The following is a 20163-nucleotide window of genomic DNA, read 5'->3' on the forward strand; positions in this document are numbered from 1 at the left end:
TTATTCTTTTTTAAAAGATTTATTTATTTTAATGTCAGAGTTACAGAGAGGCAGAGACAGAGAGAGAGAGGGAGGTCTTCCATCCACTGGTTCATTCCCCAGTTGGCCGCAACAGCCGGAGCTGTGCCTATCCGATGCTAGGAGCCAGGAGCTTCTTCCGGGTCTCCCATTAGGGTGCACGAGCCCAAGGACTTGGGTCATCTTCTACTGCTTTCCCAGGCCATAGCAGAGACCTGGATGGAAAATGGAGCAGCTGGGACTTGAACCAGCACCATATAGGATGCCGGCACTGCAGACGGTGGCTTTACCCACTACAGCATGGTGCTGGCCCCCTTATTATTCTTAAGAAAGTTATTTTGGCTTTTCCAAAAATTCTTCAGTCAACTTTTTTGTTTTGTATTTTTTAAAAGTTTTATTTAAATTATACAAGCTTCATATATTTCATGTATTTAGATTTGGGAATATAGTGGCATTCCCCCCTTCATCCCCCCGACCCCATGCTCCAATGCTTCCTCCTCTTCCTTCTCCCATTCCCACTCTTAATTTTTACAGAGATCTATTTTCAGTTTACTTAATGATCATATAGTTAACCCTACACCATGTAAAACATTTCAACTAATAGTATGAAGAAAAAGGAAAAGAAAAAAAAAACACTATTCCTCAAGGGAAGAGGCAAGGACTGTAAATAATCATTGAATCTCAAAATGTCTATTTCACTACAATACATTACATTTTAGGTACTCTGTTACTTACCTGTGATCAGGGATAACAGGATATCTGTCCTGTTGTGACTGGCTTATTTCACTAAGTATAATGGTTTCCAGTTGCATCCATTTTGTTGCAAAAGACAAGATTTCATGTTTTTACAGCTGAGTAGTACTTCATAGTGTATGTATAATTTCTTTATCCAATCAACAGTTGATTCTATATTGTTGCTATTGTGAATTGTGCTGCAGTGAACATAGGGGTACAGATAACTCTTACTGTAACTGATTTCATTTCTCTTGGGTAAATTCCCAGGTGTGGGATGACTGGATCATATGGTAAATCTATATTCAAATTTTTGAGGTATCTCCATATTGTCTTCCATAGTGGCTGCACCAGTTTACATTTCCACCAACAGTGGGTTAGGGTACTTTGTTCCCCATATCTTCACCAGCATTTGTCATTTGTTGATTTTTGTATGATAGCCATTCTAACTGGAGTGAGGTGAAACCTCTTTGTGGTTTGATTTGTAATTCCCTGATGGCTATTGATCCTGAGCATTTTTTTCGAGTGTGTGTTGGCCATTTGAATTTCCTCTCTTGGACAATGCCTGCTTAAGTCATTTTGCCTATTTCTTAACTGGATTATTTGTTTTGTTGTTGTTGAATTTCTTGAGCTCTTTATAGATTCTGGATGCTAATCTTTTATTAGTTGTGTAGTTTGCAAAAATTTTTTCACATTCTGTTGGGTGTCTCTTTCTCTCTCTCTCTTTTTTTTTTGCAGTGTAGAAGCTTCCCAGCTTGATGTAATCCTATTTGTCAATTTTGACTTTGATTTGCTGGGCTTCTGGGGTCTTTTCCAAGGAGTCTTTACCTATGCCAATGTCTTGCAGAGTTTTCCCAATGTTCTCTAGTAATTTGATGGCTTTTGGTTATAGGTTTATATCTTATTCATTTTGAATAGATTTTTGTGTAAGGTGTTAGGTATTGGTCTAGTTTCAAACTTCTGCACCTGCAGATCCAGTTTCCCCAGCACCATTTGTTGAAGTGACTCTCCTTGCTCCAGGGATTGATTTTAGTTCCTTTGTCAAATATAAGTTGGTTGTAGATGCATGGATTGATTTCTGGACTTTTTATTCTGTTCCATTGGTTTACAAGTCTGTTTTTGTGAGTACGAGGCTGTTTTGATTATTGTTGTCTTGTATTATGTCTTGAAATCAGGTTTTGTGATGCCTCAGGCTTTGTTTTTATTGTATAAGATTGCTTTAGCTATTTGGGGTCTCTTGGGTTTACTTATGATTTTAGCAGCATTTTTTCTAGATCAGCAATGAATGCCATTGGTATTTTGATTAGTATCACATTGAATCTGATAATTGCTTTTGGCATTATTGATATTTTGATGATGTTGACTCTCCCAACCCATAAACATAGAAGATTTTTTTCATTTTTAAATGTCCTTTCCTATTTCTTTCTTTAGTGTTTTGTAATTTTTCATTATAGAGATCTTTGTCATTCTTGGTTAAATTTATTCTCAGGTATTTAATTCTTTTTGAGCTATTGTGAATAGGCAGACCTTCTAAGTTCTCTCTCTGCTATGATGTTTTTGTATATAAAGGCTATTGGTTTATCTGTGTTGATTTTCTATCCTGCCACTTTACCAAACTCTTTAAAGAGTTCACAAAGTCTCTCAGTGGAGTTTTTTGGATTCCCTATATGTAGGATCATGTTATCTGCAAATAGGAATAGTTTGATTTCCTACTTTCCCTTTGATTCCTTTTTCTTGCCTAGTGACTCTGGCTAAAACTTTCAGGGCTATATTAAATATCAATAGTGAGAGGGGCCGGCGCTGTGGCGCAGTGGGTAAAGCTGCCGCCTGCAGTGCCGGCATCCCATGTGGGCACCAGTTGGAGTCCTGGCTGCTCCACTTCCAATAGAGCTCTCTGCTATGACCTGGGAAAGCAGTACAAGATGGCCCAAATCCTTGGAGGAAGCTCCTGGCTCCTGGCTTTGGATCAGCATAGCTCAGGTTGTTGCGGCCACTTGGGGACTAAACCAGCAGATGGGAGACCTCTCTTTCTCTCTCTGCCTTTCCTTCTCTGTGTAATTCTGACTTTCAAATAAATAGGTAAATCTTAAAAAAAAAATCAATGGTGATAAAAGGGATTCTTGTCTGGTTCCAGATCCTAGTTGTAATGCTTTCAACTTTTTCTCATTCAGTAGGATGCTGGCCGTGGGTTTGTCATAGATTGCTTTGACTGTGTTGAGGAGTGTTCCTTCTATACCCAATTTGCTTACGGTTTTCATCATGAAAGGATGTTGTATTTTATCAAATGCTTTCTTTACGTCTATTGAAATAACCATATGGTTTTTGTTTTTAAGTTTCTTAATGTGATGCATCACAGTGATTTGCAGATGTCGAACCATCCCTGCATACCAGGGATAAATCCCACTTGGTCCAGGTCAATGATATTTTTGATGTGTTGTTGAATTTGATTAGCTAATATTTTCTTGAGGATATTTGCATTTGTGCTCATCTGGGATATTGGTCTGTCATTCTCTTTCTCTTTTTTTTTTTCTTTTCATTTATTTATTTATTTTTTTATTTTTTGACAGGCAGAGTGGACAGTGAGAGAGAGAGAGAGAAAGGTCTTCCTTTGCCGTTGGTTCACCCTCCAATGGCTGCCACCACCGGCGCGCTGTGGCCGGCGCACCGCGCTGATCCGATGGCAGGAGCCAGGAGCCAGGTGCTTTTCCTGGTCTCCCATGGGGTGCAGGGCCCAAGCACCTGGGCCATCCTCCACTGCACTCCCTGGCCACAGCAGAGGGCTGGCCTGGAAGGGGGGCAACCGGGACAGAATCCGGCGCCCCGACCGGGACTAGAACCCCGGGTGCCGGCGCCGCTAGGCGGAGGATTAGCCTAGTGAGCCGCGGCACTCTTTCTCTATTGTTTCTATTTCTGGCATAGGAATTCAGGAAATGCAAGCTTCATAAAAGGAGTTTGGAAGGATTCCTCCATTTCAATTGTTTTTGAATAGCTTTAGAAGAATTGGAATTAGTTTTAATGTAAATGTCTGGTAGAATTCTGTAGTGACGCTCTCCAGTTTTGGGCTTTTCTTTGTTGCGAGGGTCTTCATTATTGATTCACTTTCTATCTTGGTTATTGGTCTGTTTAGGTTTTCTGTGTCTTCTTGACTTGATTTTTGTAGATTATATGTGTTTAGAACTCTATCCATTTCTTTTGTGTTTTCTCATATGCTAGCATACAGCTCTTTGTAGTAATCCTTGATGATTCTTTTTATTTCTGTGTTACCTATTGCTACATTTTCTTCTTCATCTGTGATTTTATTGATTTGTATCTTCTCTCTGTTTTTGGCTAGTTAGACCAATGATGTATCAATTTCACTTATTTTTTCAAAAAACCAGCTCTTCATTTCACTGATCACTTGCATTGATTATTTGGTTTCAATTTTGTTTATTTCTTCCCTAATTTTAATTCTTTCTCCCTACTAATTTTGAGTTTGATTTGTTGTTTTCCTAGGTCCTAGAGATGCATCGATACCTCATTCATTTGGTGCCTTTCCAATTTCTTCATGTAGGCACCAACTGCTATAAACTTCCCTCTTAACACTGCTTTTGCTGTATCCCATAAGTTTTGATATGATTATTATTATCTTCATTTGTTTTCAGAAATTTTTTTATTTCTCTTTTGACACTATTTCTCTTTTGACACTATTCATTGAGGACTATGTTGTTCAGTTTCCCTGTGTTTGCATATGATCTATAGATTCTTGTGTTGTTGATTTTTGGCTTCATTCTATTGTGGTCAGAGAAGAGGCATGGTATGATTTTGATTTTTCTCAATTTCCTGAGAATTGCTTTATGGCCTTGCATATGGTCTATACTAGAAAATGTTCCATTCACTGATGAGAAAAATGTGTATTCTGCAAATGTGAGGTAAAAGTTCTGTAGATATCAGTTATATTCATTTGGTCCATAGTGTCAATTAGCTGTGTTGTTTCCTGGTTGATTTTCTGTCTAGTTGATCTGTTCATTGATGAAAGTAGGGTGTATAAGCCACCCTTTACTATTGTATTGGAGTCTATGTCTCCTTTCGATTCATTAACATTTCTTTTAAATAGCCAGGTGCACTGTAATTGGGTGCATACACATTTATTTTTATTTTCTTGTAATAATAAACCCTTGGTTATGTGTACAGCATTACAGTATAAATCTGGAAGATAGTGAAAAATTGAGCCATAGGGTGAAAGTAAATATTTGCTATTAATGTACACAACAAAATACTAGGATCCAATATACATACTGAACCCCTATGTATTAGTAAACAAAGATGCAAAATAAAATTGAAAAATGGATTAAAGATTTGAATCGGTGCTTCACAAAAAAGGAATATTCAAAATACCGGGTTTACCTTATTAACCTTAAAAAATAGAGCTTAAAACTGCAATGATAAGTCATATTACATCTAGCAGAATGAATAAATTTAAAAACAAATCAACAATTAACCCACCCCTCACCCCTATTCCATGTCTGACAACAAGTGTTAACACAGATGGAGCATACCTACAGCTATCACACACTGATGCTAAGGGTGCAAAGTGACCTGACCATTTTGGAAAAGCCTGTGTCAGTTTCTACTAGTTGCATATGTGATGCATAGTTCCAGGCCTAGGCTGATGGCTACAAAATATGTGGAGTTCAGCTTATTGAAAGACATACACTTCAATGTTCATGGCAACATTATTCATAATGGCACAACGAAAAAACTAGCCAAGTGCCCATCAACTATAGAATGGATAGCTAAACCATGATGTGTTAACATTGTGCAACGATGATTAGGAATAAGTTACAACTATACGCAAGAATGTGAGTGAGTCTCAAAGACATAACATTGAGTGAACAAATACAGACATACCCTGTGTTTTTCCATTTACATGAAATTCAAAAAGAAGAAAAGCTAGTATATAGTGTTTGAATTCTGAATGGTGGTTACCTTGAGAAGTAGGGACTTGTAGGGAGGTGTACTAGGAGATAGGATGGGCTGGTAGTAATATTCTATTCATTGTTGCCCATTCTTTGCCCCATGAGTGAGATACACTCAAAGAACACAAACAGGTTTATATAGATCAAGTAAAATTTTAATTAGAAATTAATAATGAGCCAGATGTAAACAACCTCCATAGTACATTATACCTGTGAGCCAGTCTTTATGAATATGGATAACTGAAAACTGTTCAGCTATAGTTTGTTGTTATTGGAGAGATTTTCCAATTAATACTTCTATTAAGCAGACAGAAGAACTAATTTTGCTTGTAATAAAATACTGAGCCTAATAATTTCTATCTCTGATTTATTAGATTATTTTTTATCCTTGTTCTATATTTCTCTTTCTCTGACCCTCTTTTTTAACCTACTGCAAGAAAATATTTTTGTTCAGTTAATGGGTTTCAGACATTTAAAAAATTCAGATCCATCTGATATTTATCTTGATTTGGATGTCATTCAGAGTGTTTGCAATGAAAGAGATTTTCTATATGATACTCTAATATCTAGTATCTGTCACTGCCACTAGATTCATATGCCCTTGGTTTTGTCTCTCCTTTTGATGAAATGTTTCACGAGCATACTATGAGATTCATAAATGTGCATTTTTAAAAATTAATTTCAAATATTAGATAAGGCATTTAGATTTAGAGACCAGGCTTATTTACCTAAACAAGAGTCATTGCTTGGTGTAATTTAAGGATGATGATTTTATGTCACCATTAAAAAAGTGATACAGGTGGTGATTAAAGAAACCCATTTGTAATCTACATATTCATGCAAAACAAAATTCCACAATCAAACTACTACCCAGATGGGGTCTTCAAAGACTGATTTTGCTTTAGTGCATCTAGAGCATTCAAATATGCATGAAAACTTTTTTTATATTGGGTTTTACTGATGATGAAAGAGATAGAGAATGGAAGGGGCAATTTGCCTTCTTTTTGGGTAGGCGACTGTAGTGAAATTTTGTTGGTAATTACAGTATATATGAGATGCTAGTTTTTTTCTCTTCTTGCATCCCTCCAGCCTCATCAGAGGTTAACTTTCTCCAGCATGATCAGAGAGATTACACTCCAGATGACTTCTGCCTGCTGCAGCTCCCTTGCACTCCCCTCGCCTCTTCTGTGGGCCTCTGACTGCCTCACCCTTCACTTTCTGTAAGTGTCCGTGATTCTAGGACTTAGCTGAGAATTTGGCTATACAGAATTTCATGGTCCTCACCCCTAAGCAAGTGTCTCTACTCTTTGTCTGGCCTTAGCCTTGGTAGTCACCATTTGCTTCTGTGGAGACTATCCTTCTCATCAGGCTGCTCCTAACCTATCTCTTCGCACTTTTCACTTTTTAAATATAGAGCAACCCAGATAGGCCTTTGTTTCTTTGTCCTTTTCCAAACTAGGCCTGGAGGACTCAGCGTTGAAACCCAAGTGGCCTGACAAGGTGCTTTGCTAAACAAAAGGCCATCTAATCTACTCCAGAGAGAAATTATGCTTATTCTTTGCAGCATAAATGATTTCAGTTGGTTCTTTTCTTTTCCCTTTCCATTACAAATGTATGACCATAAAATGTTACAAAGGAAACTTTGATGTTTCCTCCTCATAATTGCTGATATCCCCAGTCAGACACTGTGCCATCACTGAAGTATTCACAGTCTTTTGTTCCATTTTCAAGTTTGCCTATGTAAAGCTGTCTTGAATTGAATTATTCCTGACAACACTTAGAAAGTGATGCTTGGCACCACCTATTAGTGCCAAGAAGCAGAGTCACAAAAATGAAATGATCATAATGGTTTGTTGAATAAAAAATAATGAAATGACAAATTTAAAATCACTAAGATTCTTATTTGATTTAATTAAAGAATTATTTCATTGGTGGTTGCATTTATTTTCTAAAGGACATTTAAATTTGGCACATACCTACTGCCAATCAACGATTCTCAGTGGTGGAGGGGGGATGAACTTCTGGCTGTCACATGTATGTATGTGTGCATATGAGTATGTATATGTGTATGTATGTTTATGTGTGTTTGTAAAAAGTCTCCCTTTATCTTTCCACAACCAGGTACAATTTAGTATACTCCCTTTCTGCATGCTATTAAGAATAACTACTATAAGTAATCATTACTTACATAGTGGTGAGCTAGGCAATCAATTTATTTTATAATTATGTTCAGTCAATCAATTTGACAATTTTGGTGCAGGATATTAGTATCATTATTGGTCCTGGTTTTAAAGCCTTTAGCTATTCTTTAAAAGTATGACTTCAATTAGAAAATCGCAGCTTTTAAGTCTGTTAGAAAATCAAGCAAACAAAAACAAACACACAAAGATAAAACAAGTAAGCAGTCTTACACTTTATTAGTTTCTTTAGTAACTGGAAGTTTTAAATTTTTATTTATTTTTCTTTGAATAGGTAATACATGTATACAGAACAAAGTTCAAAAAGTGCTGCTAGATATGACATGAAAAGTAAGTCTCCCTTTTGTTCCTGTCCCCATCTACTCAGCTCCCTTCTTCAGTTTTCTCTAAAAAGACTTTGATGTTTATACAAGAATATCTATTTATCCATCTATCCTATCATCTACTTTTATGTGTATCCATCATCTATCTATATCATCCAAGTATCTTGTGTGTATATATACATTGTGTATATGTATACATGTATGTAGACATGCAGCTATATCTTGTATATACATTATATGTATCTTGTCTGTGTGTAAATATGTATCTATCTAATATATATATGTATAGCTACATCCTGTGTATACAAATATAATATATCTTGCTTGTATATATGTATAGTATGCATGTATATATATATCTTTTTCTTTGTTTTTAAAAATTTATTCATTTATTTGAAAGACAGAGTTACAGAAAGGCAGAGGCAGAGAGAGAAGTCTTCTACCCACCGGTTCACTCCCCAGATGGCTGCAACAGCCAGAGCTGGGCCAATCTGAAACCAGGAGCCAGGAGTTTCTTCCAGGTCTCCCACGAGATGCAGGGACTCAAGGACTTGGGCCGTCTTCCACTGTTTTCCCAGGCCATAGCAGAGAGTTGGATCAAAGTGGAGCACCTGGGACTCGAACTGGCACCCACACGGGATGCCAACATTGAATGTGGCGGCTTTACCCACTATGCTACAGTGCCAGATACAAAGCATTCCAAAGCTGCATTTTCACAAATTTCTCTAAAAGTTACGTTGTATTGTATCAAATTTATTTAATTTGATGAACACTTGATTTGTTTCTAATGTTCAGTTATTATAAACAACATATCCACATGCACATGCTATTTTATATATATGCAAGTATATTGGTAAGTTAAATTCCAAGAGATAGAATTACTGAGTCTCTTGCATTGTTCTCCATACATTATAACAGTGCTACCTGCAATGTAGACTTTATTCAAAATGTATACCCTAAGGTATAATCATTATCATAATTTGATCTTCACAATTCTCTTTAAATATATGTACACTTTTTCTAATCTAAGATGAAGATAACACACAAATTTTAAGTAAATTCCATCTATTGAAAACAAAGTATTACTGGGATTATTCTTATACTCTAATAGGAACAAAATAAATAAGCTTGTAAGATTTTATATCCAAGTTATATACAATAACTCCCTAGTGTAGATGTTAATATGTATGTATAAATTTCAACTGAATGAGCCACTGTGACTAAGAATGAAAATATAAAATGACATTTAATTTACAACCTTGATTGTTTTATCTTTTTAAAATGCTGTTAATTAATAGCTCGGAAGGATATTACAGTTCTTGTTCTGAGTTCATAGCAATGTCAAGAAAACTATCATCAACCAGTATTTGAAATTACTGCTGAGGAAGATGAAAATTTTTGTCTTTCTGCAATTAAAATTTGTATGCAATTTGTTTCTATTAAACTAGTTGACCCCTAAGGCATACCCAAATGCCTGACACAGAGGTCTAATGACAAAATTAATACTTGGTGAATTATTGATTAAAAAAGATGAAGAAATTTTTTAAGATTTATTTATTTATTTGAAAGTCAGAGTAACACAGAGAGAGGAGAGGCAGAGAGAGAGAGAGAGAGAGAGAGAGAGAGAGAGAGAGGTCTTCCATCCAGTGGTTCACTCCTCAACTGGCCACAACGGCTGGAGCTGTGCCAATCTGAAGCCAGGAGCCAGAAGCTTCTTCCAGGTCTCCCACACGAGTGCAGGGGCCCAAGGACTTGGGCCATCATCCACTGCTCTCCCAGGCCATAGCAGAGAGCCGGATAGGAAGTGGAGTGGCTGAGTCTTAGAACCGGTGCCCATACGGGATGCCAGCGCTTCAGGCCAGGGTGTTAACCCATTGCGCCACAGCGCTGGCCCCAAAAGATGAAGAAATTAAAGCTTTTTGGGTTTGTTGATGACCTGCCAAGACCATACAATTTGTATCCTCCTAGGTCAAAAGCACTTTACAACATAGTCTCTGCTTCTCTTTTTATTTTTTATTTTATTTTTTAAAGATTTATTTATTTATTTGAAAGTCAGAGTTACACAGAGAGAGGAGATGCAGAGAGAGAGAGAGAGAGGTCTTCTATCTGCTGGTTCATTCCCCAGTTGGCCTCAATGGTCGGAGCTGCACCAATCCGAAGCCATGAGCCAGAAGCTTCTTCCAGGTATCCCACGTGGGTGCAGGGGCCCAAGGAGTTGGGCCATCTTCTACTGCTTTCCCAGGTCATAGCAGATGAGGTGGATTGGAAGAGGAGCAGCCGGGTCTCGAACTGGTGCCCATATGGGATGCCGGCGCTTCAGGCCAGGGTGTTAACCTGCTGCGCCACAGCACCGGCCCCTGCTTCTCTTTTTAAAATGGATTTGTTTAACTTATTTGAAAGAGCAAAAGAGAAAGAGAGAAAATTCACTTCTATTTGTTGGTGGTTCTCTCCCCAAATGCTGGCAATAGCAAGGATGTGGTCCTGTTCATGCTGGGAACCAATGACTAAAACCATATCTCCCACACAGATTGCAGGGACCTACTGCTGGACCCATCACTGACACTCTCCCAGAGTCTGCATTAGCAGAAAACTGAAATTGGGGAAGGAGCTGAAACTCCAACCCAGGAGTTCTGATTTGGGATTACTAGATGTCCCAAGTGGCATCTTAACTGTTAGGCCAAATATTTATTAAAGATGTGTGGAATCTTGTCTTTTGAGGAATCATTTTATGAAATAGTTGTCAGAAGACTAAGAAACACCATAGTTCTACTTTATTAAAGAAGATTCTCCCCAATTATCTCTATCTCTTTCATATCAGAAGCATGATAATTACATGCATATATATAATTGTATGTATATTTATGTGTAAGTATATATAGAATTGATGTTAAATACAAAAAGAAGCATTTCTGAAGATTTTCTGTGGAAGATCATTTCTGTCTCCTATAAATTCAAATGTTGGATTAGATTATCTCTCACAGCTACATCCTGGAGTACTAGATGCAAACAGGTCAGTTAACATGATAGACTGTGATCTTCCTCAATTTTTTTGTAAACATTCATTCATTTATTTATTTGCAAAGCAGGTGGGGGAGAGAGGATTGGGGGGGGAGAGAGAGAGAGAGAAGAGAGAGAGAGAGAGGAAGAGAGAGGAAGGTTATCTTTTATCTTCTGGTTCATTCCCCAAATGGCTGTACCAGTTGCCTTCTCAGGCACATTAGCAAGGAGCTGGATTGGAAACAGAATAGCTGGGATTCGAACTCACACTCTTATATAGCGCAAGTGGAGGCTTCACCTGCTGTGCCCCAGTGCTGGCCCCAGTCTTCTCTAAGATTTGCTACAGATGAGGAATTGTAGTTTTTTCAAAAGCCCTACCCTGTTTTTGTTTAACATGTGGAGACATGATGTTTATCTCTTTCTTAGCTATGTTGTATAATTATTTTCTATTAGGGTCCTGTCATTCCTGAGAATTAGGCATTGTGAGTAGATGCACACTGGAGAGAGTGTTAGAGAGAAGATGGTATTTGGCTGTCTAAAACTGTCTGGGATGGGGGTGGTGGTGTTGTATCAAAGCAGATTCAGCTGCTGCTTGAGACAATGGTGTCCCATACTGGAGTGCTGGTTTGAGTCCTAGCTGCTCTGCTTCTGATTCAGCTTCCTGCTGATGTGTTTGGGATAGCAGTGAGTGCATGATGGCCCAAATATTTGGGCCCTTGTCTCCCATATGGGAGGCCAGGATGGAGTTTCTGGCTCCTGGCTTCAGCTTGACCCAGATCAGGCTGTTGCAACCATTTGTGAAGTGAACCAGAGGATGAAAGCGCCCTCTCTCTCTTGCTCTCTCTCTCTTTCTCTCCTTTCCCTCTCTGTCACTCTTTCGAATAAATCTTAAATAAAGAAAATGGGTATCATAGCATGCTTCACATGATGTTGCTGTAAGTTATATCATTCATTGTGGTAGGATTTAATTTGTTGTCACATATGTGCTTTAAAAAACATACTCATAATTGTGCCAATTGTTCTCTTGCATGTTCCAAGAAAGAATTACAAACAGAGTTGTACAAAGTATAGCTATGGTTCACAGATTTTAGAAATACTTTTTCCACTTTATTCAATAGTCCATTTTAATTAGTCCCTCTAATTAAAGTTTAAAATATAAATACTTTTTTGGGAAGAAAATTTGGGAAGAAAAGTAAAAGTAAAGATCTGAAATGATTCTCTTTCGCTTGGTCTTCCTAATTTGGAAGAAGCATTGTGTGAGAAGCATTTGCAGAAATGTGTTAAAAAGCTAATCATTTCATCCATTGCTACTTGCAAAAATGTGAAATAAAACAAGGCCCAAGTTAAATACTGTAATATTATACAGTATTTAATGTACAGATATTTCTTTATTTTTTCAAAAATGATTTTTTTCTTAATTCAGAAAAAATGTGAATTAAAAGGTGTCTCAGCCATTTGATTAGGATTATGAGACATGCTGCACATCCATGTAAGCAAGTTTACGTTTTCTTTTACTTGATTTCCTTATGTGTCTTTACACTTTGAACAAATTCAGGTCACTGGAGAAATTATAGGTGTAGACAATAAACATTCAAGAGTATAATAAATAAAACTGCAACACACCCAGAAACCCAAATTGGAGATAAGAAATAAAAAAATACTTAGAAAATATTTCCATTTTTTCCCCTTGAATCTCTCCTCTCTTTCCCACTACTATTATTATTTTATGTCCTTCTCTGTTTCCATTAAGCTAGGTGCTATTTTTATCCTCCTGTATTTCTCCTAGTGAGAAACTATGGGAATTTAATTCTTTAGTATTCTCTCTTATAGGGGTTTTATATTTTCAAGAAGTTGCTATCTGGGCCAGCCCTGCGACTCACTTGGCTAATCCTCCACTTGTGGCGCCGGCACCCTGGGTTCTAGTCCCGGTTGGGGAGCCGGATTCTGTCCCGGTTGCTCCTCTTCCAGTCCATCTCTCTGCTGTGGCCCAGGAAGGCAGTGGAGGATGGCCCAAGTGCTTGGGCCCTGCACCCACATGGGAGACCAGGAGAAAGCACCTGGCTCCTGGCTTCGGATTGGTGCAGCACGCCGGCCATGGCAACCATTTCGGGGGTGAACCAACAGAAAAGGAAGACCTTTCTCTCTGTCTCTCTCTCTCACTGTCTATATCTGTCTGGCAAAAGAAAAAAAAAAGAAATTGCTATCTTAAAAATATCTCATGTACAAAAGGAAAAAACAGTAATTTGGACCCATTACCTTTCCTCTACAAGACTCTAGTATACTTCATGAAAACACTTAGACCTTAAAAAAATCTGTGAATTCAAGAGGTAAGGAAGAGAAAAAAATCTAGAAATAAGAAAACTGTGTGGTGTGCAGTCCCACATCATGAAGAGACAGCGTCAGAGAAGGCTGTCTGAGAGACTCGCAGCTCTGCTCAGACTTCTTTCGTGCATGTAGGGTGACAGGACTTGTCTCAGTTCCAGCTATGAGAAGCTCACTGATCATATGAAGAACTAGGAACACCTCAACTTCCATGAGAAAAGACAACTGACAGATTGAACGCTGAAATGACAGGCATTGAAAGTATCTGATGAAGACGTTAAAGCATTTAGATGCTTTAAAGAACAATTATAAATGATTCATTTATTTTTTTGTTTATTTTTTAAAAAATATTTTATTTATTTGAAAAACAGAGTTACACAGAGAGGTAGAGCCAGAGAGAAAGAGAGAAAGAGAGAGAGAGAGAGAGAGAGAGAGAGGTCTTCCATCTGCTGATTCACTCCCCAGATGACCACAACCACCAGAGCTGAACTGTTCTGAAGCCAGGAGCCAGGAGATTCTTCCAGGTCTCCCACATGGGTGTAGGGGCCCAAGGACTTGGGGTGTCCACCACTACTATCCCAGGCCATAGCAGAGAGCTGGATTGGAAGTAGAGCTGCTGGCACTCCGCAGATTGGGACTTTACCCCTCTGTGCCACAGCATCGGCCCCAAAAATGATTCATGTAAATGGAAAATAGAAGGTCTCTGTAAAGAAACCAAATCTATAAAGAGATAAATTGAAACTTTAAAACTTAAAAATACAGTAATGTAAAATAATCCACTTCCACCCAAACTCCCCCCAAAAATCTTACTGGATAAGTTCAACAGCAGCATGAAGGCAAAATAAAATGAAACAAGCAAATAAACAAAAAACAAAACAAAAACAAACAAAAAACCCACAAAAAAAGAAAACTAAAAAACTAGAGAACTTGAAAGCAAACAAGCAAGAAAGCAAACTGATAATATTTACCCAACTTGACCATTAGAGAGAAAATAAATGGGAAAAAAAATGAAAACAATCCTCAGGTACATTTGAGATTAAAACAAAAAGAGCTGGCTGATGCCGTGGCTCAATAGGCTAATCCTCTGCCTTGTGGCGCCGGCACACCGGGTTCTAGTCTCGGTCGGGGTGCCAGATTCTGTCCCGGTTGCCCCTCTTCCAGGCCAGCTCTCTGCTGTGGCCAGGGAGTGCAGTGGAGGATGGCCCAAGTGTTTGGGCCCTGTACCCCATGGGAGACCAGGAGAAGTACCTGGCTCCTGCCATCGAATCAGCGCGGTACGCCGGCCGCAGCGCGCCAGCTGTAGCGGCCATTGGAGGGTGAACCAACGGCAAAGGAAGACCTTTCTCTCAGTCTCTCTCTCTCTCACTATCCACTCTGCCTGTCAAAAAAAAAAAAAAAAAGCCATAATTAAAAAAAAGAGCTAAAATTTTTATTTTTAGGGTAGCTGAGGATAGGGAAAAATATGGGGCCAAAAATTATTAAAAATAATTTAAAATTCCAAAATGTATTGAAAGACATATATCTGGAGATTCAAGAAGCTGAGTAAACTCAAAATCGCATAAACCAAAGAAATATTGACTAAGACACATCATGATTAAGCTCCTGAAAACTGAAGACAAAGGAAGACTTTAAAAGAAGTTAGAGCAAACACATTAGCTGTAAGGGAAAAGAATTTCAAAGACAGGATTTCTCATCAGAAACCATGGAGGCCAGAAGGAAGTGCCGCATTTTGCAGATGCTAGAAGAAAATGCTCATCAATCCAGATTTCTGTATGTACTGAAAAGATTCTCTAGCGATGGAGGGAAATTATCATTCTCAGATGAAGCATCACCAAAGGGATTTGTTTACTGCCAACTTACCCTAAAATAATGGCTAAGAGTCCTCTCAATAGAAGGCAAATGAGACGTCAAGGTGCCCTGGAACACCAGATAGGAAGAAATGACAACAAGAAGAGTAAAATTATGACAATACAGTTGATATGCCTTCTTCTCTTGCTTTCTAAATTACATTTGATGGTTTTTAAGGGCTAAGGTGATTCTCAGTGTATATGGAGGAAATGTTTAAGGCAATTACATTGTTTGGGAGAAGGGCAAAGGTACCTGAAGTTTCCACATGCCTAACTGGTAAAATACCAATACTACTAGACTGTGAAAGATACGCACATAGAATGTCACACCTAGAGCAAAGCCCTAAAAGGTTATGCATGCAGATACTCCAAACACTGTGGACTAATTAGGATAGAATTCTACGCAAGATTAGCAAACAAAACAAATGAACAAAGAGCACCATTGAAAACTATTCAAAGAACAGTTGAGAAGATGAAACGTACTCACATTTCTTTCTAAAATCCGGTTGATAGGTGCTGCACAGAGTGAAGGGGATAGGCATTTACGGGGGTTGTTGAAGCAGTTTGCTTAGGGAGGGCTTAGCAATCTCCTAAGCAAAGGGGAAACTAGGTTAAGGAAATTCGAAGATGGAAATGGAGGACCAAAAAGATGTGTGTGAGGGAATGTTTCAAGTTTCAAAGTTTTTCCTAGCACGAGCCCTTCCTCTAAGAGTGAAGAAGAATTTCCTTTTTTGTTTTGTTGCATTATCACCCATATCTTCTGATCTCTGCATTTAAAATTCCATGGCAATATACATTGTTACATTGTAGGCTAAGCAGGTTATGATGGAGGGAACTGGGTCATATCGTGAGGAAGACATCACTTTTTTCATTTAAATATATTTTTAAGATGTATTTATTTATTTGAAAGGCAGTTACTCAGAGGAGGGGGGAGAGAGAGAAAGGGAGAAAGAGAGAAAGAGAGAAAGAGAGAGAGAGAGAGAGAGAGAGAATCTTCCTCTTGCTGATTCATTCCCTAAATGGCCACAATGGCCAGGGCTGAGCCAGGCTGAAGCCAGAAGCCAGCATCCTGGTCTCCCATGTGGGTGCAGAGGCCCAAACACTTGGACCTCCTCTGTTGCTTTCCTGGGCACATTAGCAGGGAGCTGGGTCAGAAGTGGAGAAGCCGGGACTCAAACTATCCCCCGTATGGGATGCTGGTAATGCCGGTGATGCTCACTGAGCCACAGCCCAGGCCCTTGGTTAAACAGGTTTTGAGTTCCAAACAAGACTTGGTACTTTTCTTTTGAACAAGGGTGTTTGACTACTGAGAATGATTTTGTGTTCTGCTGAGTGTGCATACATACTCAACACTAACGCTCAGAGACTAACCTCTCATGGAATGCTTCAGCAAAGAGTGAGCAGCTCTTTTATTTAACAGATTATACTGGTAAATTCAGAAGAAGATTCTTTTCACCTACAGATTCAATAACTTCAGGGTTATGTAATATATTAAAGGCAAAATCAAATGTCAGTCTTGGATCCAGTGTTTTGAGTTGGAGGCCACCCTGTAAAATGAATGAAGGGAACCCTTTTGTGGGCTGAATGTAAAGAGAGACTAGAGAAACACACACACACTCATGTGGATAATTTTGTTTTTAAAATTATGTTGCCCACAAATTGTTTTTGGTTTGAGTAAAGCGTACACTAGCAGAGAACAATTAGCCCGTTCTCCTTTTCTCTCTTTTCTTTTTTCTCTTCCTTCCTTCCTTCTTTCTTTTTTCTCTTTCTCTCTTTTTTGCTCTTTCTCTCTTTTGTTTCTTATCACTCTTGCTTCCCCTCTATGTTTCCCTTCCTAATTTTTTTCTTTTCTTCTAAGAGAAAAAAGGCAAAAACCTTTTTCCAAGCTGTAACTTTAGATCTTGGGCTGAGATTATTATTTTTTGTATAGCTCAATATGTGTCTTCTAGGATTTACTCTGCTAAAAAAGGATTGTGGGCATAAACTATAGTATGTCCATTTGTTTTAAAAGCCACCCAATTCCCAAGTTTTGTTAATGCTTACTGTCCATACATTATTATCTCTCATTATGTTTTTCTAAAAATACTGAAATAACTTTTCTGAATTAGTATTAATATAAACGTGGTTCTATGTACCCATGTGATTATTTCTTTCCTATTTATTTATTTATTTATTTTTCAATTAAATACTTAAAGGACTTTATTTAATTATTTAATATTAGTGATAAAATATACATGTGCATGGTACAGCCTTAATATATAACATATAATATATGTACAAGCACATAAATGAAATATAAGTCTTTGATGTAGACTGAATATGTAACTTTTTTTAAATAATTAATTTTTTTAACTTTTATTTAATGAATATAAATTTCCAAAGTACAGAATATTGATTACAATGGCTTCCCCCCATAACGTCCCTCCCACCCGCAACCCTCCCCTTATCCACTCCTCTGCTAGAATTTCACAGCATTAGAATTAAAAGTAACAAAGAAAATGCAGTGCAGAATATAAAATATTGTATCTCTTTGTGGCCTCACAATCATTTAACAAAATACAATTTTTAGCGTGTAAGATTACTATGAAACTCGCTAAACAAATTTCTTTAGAGCATAAACAATCCTTTTGTCCTGCATATCAGAGAAACCCAAATATGTAATTAGTCACTTCCATGTAGTTTCAAAATGGGAACCTTTCAAATTGAACAGAAGAGAGGCGTTTTCATGAATCACGGGTGTGTGTAATTTTGGTTTCTTTCAGTAGAAAACCAACCCAGGAGAAGTCCCAGCGTGTACCCTTGCATTTATACTAATTAACTCCTTAGACACCAGTGCCCTATTGGCTTTGGATCAAGTTTGTGATTAGAAAAGGAACAGGTTACTCAGTAATTATGCAGGTAGACAGACAACTCCAAGAGAGAATTTTGAATGAAATTATCTAGAGATGAAATGTCCATATTATTCCTTAGGCATATTTGTGTTTGAAAGCTCTTGGGCACTCAGGCCACAGTGAGAAGGTTATTGGCAAGATATCCAGGTTATTTTAAGTGAATACTTGTTGCATTTGGGACAGGAACTATTTTCATCTGTATTGGACAAGTTCACTAAATTCACAATGAATTAGCACTAAAGACGTTTAACAATTGAATATAGCTGACTTTTTTTTTCAAAGTTCAAGTGTGTTACCATGGAAAAGGATCAAGTGTAAAGAGTAGAATATGATAATGCTGAGGCCCAGGAAGTTAAAGACAGGGTGTACTATCATATTGCATGTCAAATGTTTTCACTTAAAATGTAAAATGATATCTTTGAGACACTAACTTTAAAAAGAAAAGCAATATTGATGGCATTCTGTTAATGTGGGAGAAATGGATAAAGCAGCTACTGTCCACATCCATTGCCTGTGGTCCTAATCATACTATAAAATGGATGGAGGGACTTGATGCCGCCCGTCAATGTCGGAGTGACATTCTCTAAGAACACTTAGGAGAGGTCTTTCTTTCCTCATGCCAATCTGCTTAAAATTTTCCTCACTGAAACCTCACCCAAGAAGGTATCATGTTACGAGTATGATTTATGAACATGACTTGAGTAATGCCCAGTCATATGGAGTGGAAAACAAGTGAATTCATGAGTCAGTGAAGAATAATTCATTTGCTGTCAGTATTTTTTTCTAACCAAAGTATTGCATTTTAAATATTGAAATAAATTTTGCAGGATTCTAAACTCTTGGAGTGGTTCTTACAGTGGTGGCAAGTGGTCCTGACCCACAGTAGCTGCTGAGTTAACACGAGCTGACTGCAGCTCTGCTCATCCCGTATCACCTGCTCCACCTGGACCATGCTCTCTGCCTCACGCCTCAGTTTCTTTGGTTGTTCTAAGGAGTTTTCTCTATGTTTCCAAAAGTTATGTCATAATGCTTTTCTTTGGGACATTCTTGAGTTTTAAGTGTGGTCAAAACAGTGAATAGCAGCATCTTGACCTGAATGTGCTGCAAATAACCAGGTACTGCTTTCTACTCCTTGAATAGGTGTTGGAATTCATTTAGTTTTTCTGACTGAAACTACAACACTCACCTGATTTTTTAAAAACCATTATGGTATGTGATAAATGTGATAATATAAATATGCTTGAGACTGAGTTAGCCATTTCATTTTAAATAATATTGAAATTTGTTTAGAAGCCACCAGCATATGCAAATGGTTTAGACAGTGATATTTTGCTTAAGACTTGGTCAACGCCCTGGAAATGGATGCAAAATTAAGTAAGGTATTTATTCATGTCTCATTTGGAATGAGTAAAAATAGAAGAACTGGAAAAACACTTAATGCAATTAGGCTGATTAAAATGTTGTATCACCCTACCAAAAAATGTAATGCATATGAGCAAAACTGATGTTTTAAGATTTCATTATTGCCGGAGCCGTGGCTCACTAGGCTAAATCTACGCCTTGCGGTGCTGGCACACTGGGTTCTAGTCCCGGTCGGGGCGCCCAAGTCCTTGGGCCCTGCACCCCATGGGAGACCAGGATAAGTACCTGGCTCCTGCCATCGGATCAGCGCGGTGTGCCGGCTGCAGCATGCCAGCCGCGGCAGCCATTGGAGGGTGAACCAACGGCAAAGCAAGACCTTTCTCTCTGTCTCTCTCTCTCACTGTCCACTCTGCCTGTCCGAAAAAAAAAAAAAAGATTTTATTTTTTTTTACAGCTTGAGGAACGGTGATTTTTCTACATAATACTTGTTGAATTCTTTATTTAGGGGAGGGTTAATC

At 38.1% G+C, this 20163-nt stretch overlaps 1 pseudogene; it reads left to right on the forward strand.

The window, feature by feature from the left end:
* The window catches only part of LOC100355540 (angiogenic factor with G patch and FHA domains 1 pseudogene), a 174231-nt pseudogene that overhangs the window by 99926 nt on the left and 54142 nt on the right, over positions 1–20163 (forward strand).

This window comes from Oryctolagus cuniculus, chromosome 3, assembly GCF_964237555.1.
Source record: "Oryctolagus cuniculus chromosome 3, mOryCun1.1, whole genome shotgun sequence".
NCBI lineage: Eukaryota > Metazoa > Chordata > Mammalia > Lagomorpha > Leporidae > Oryctolagus > Oryctolagus cuniculus.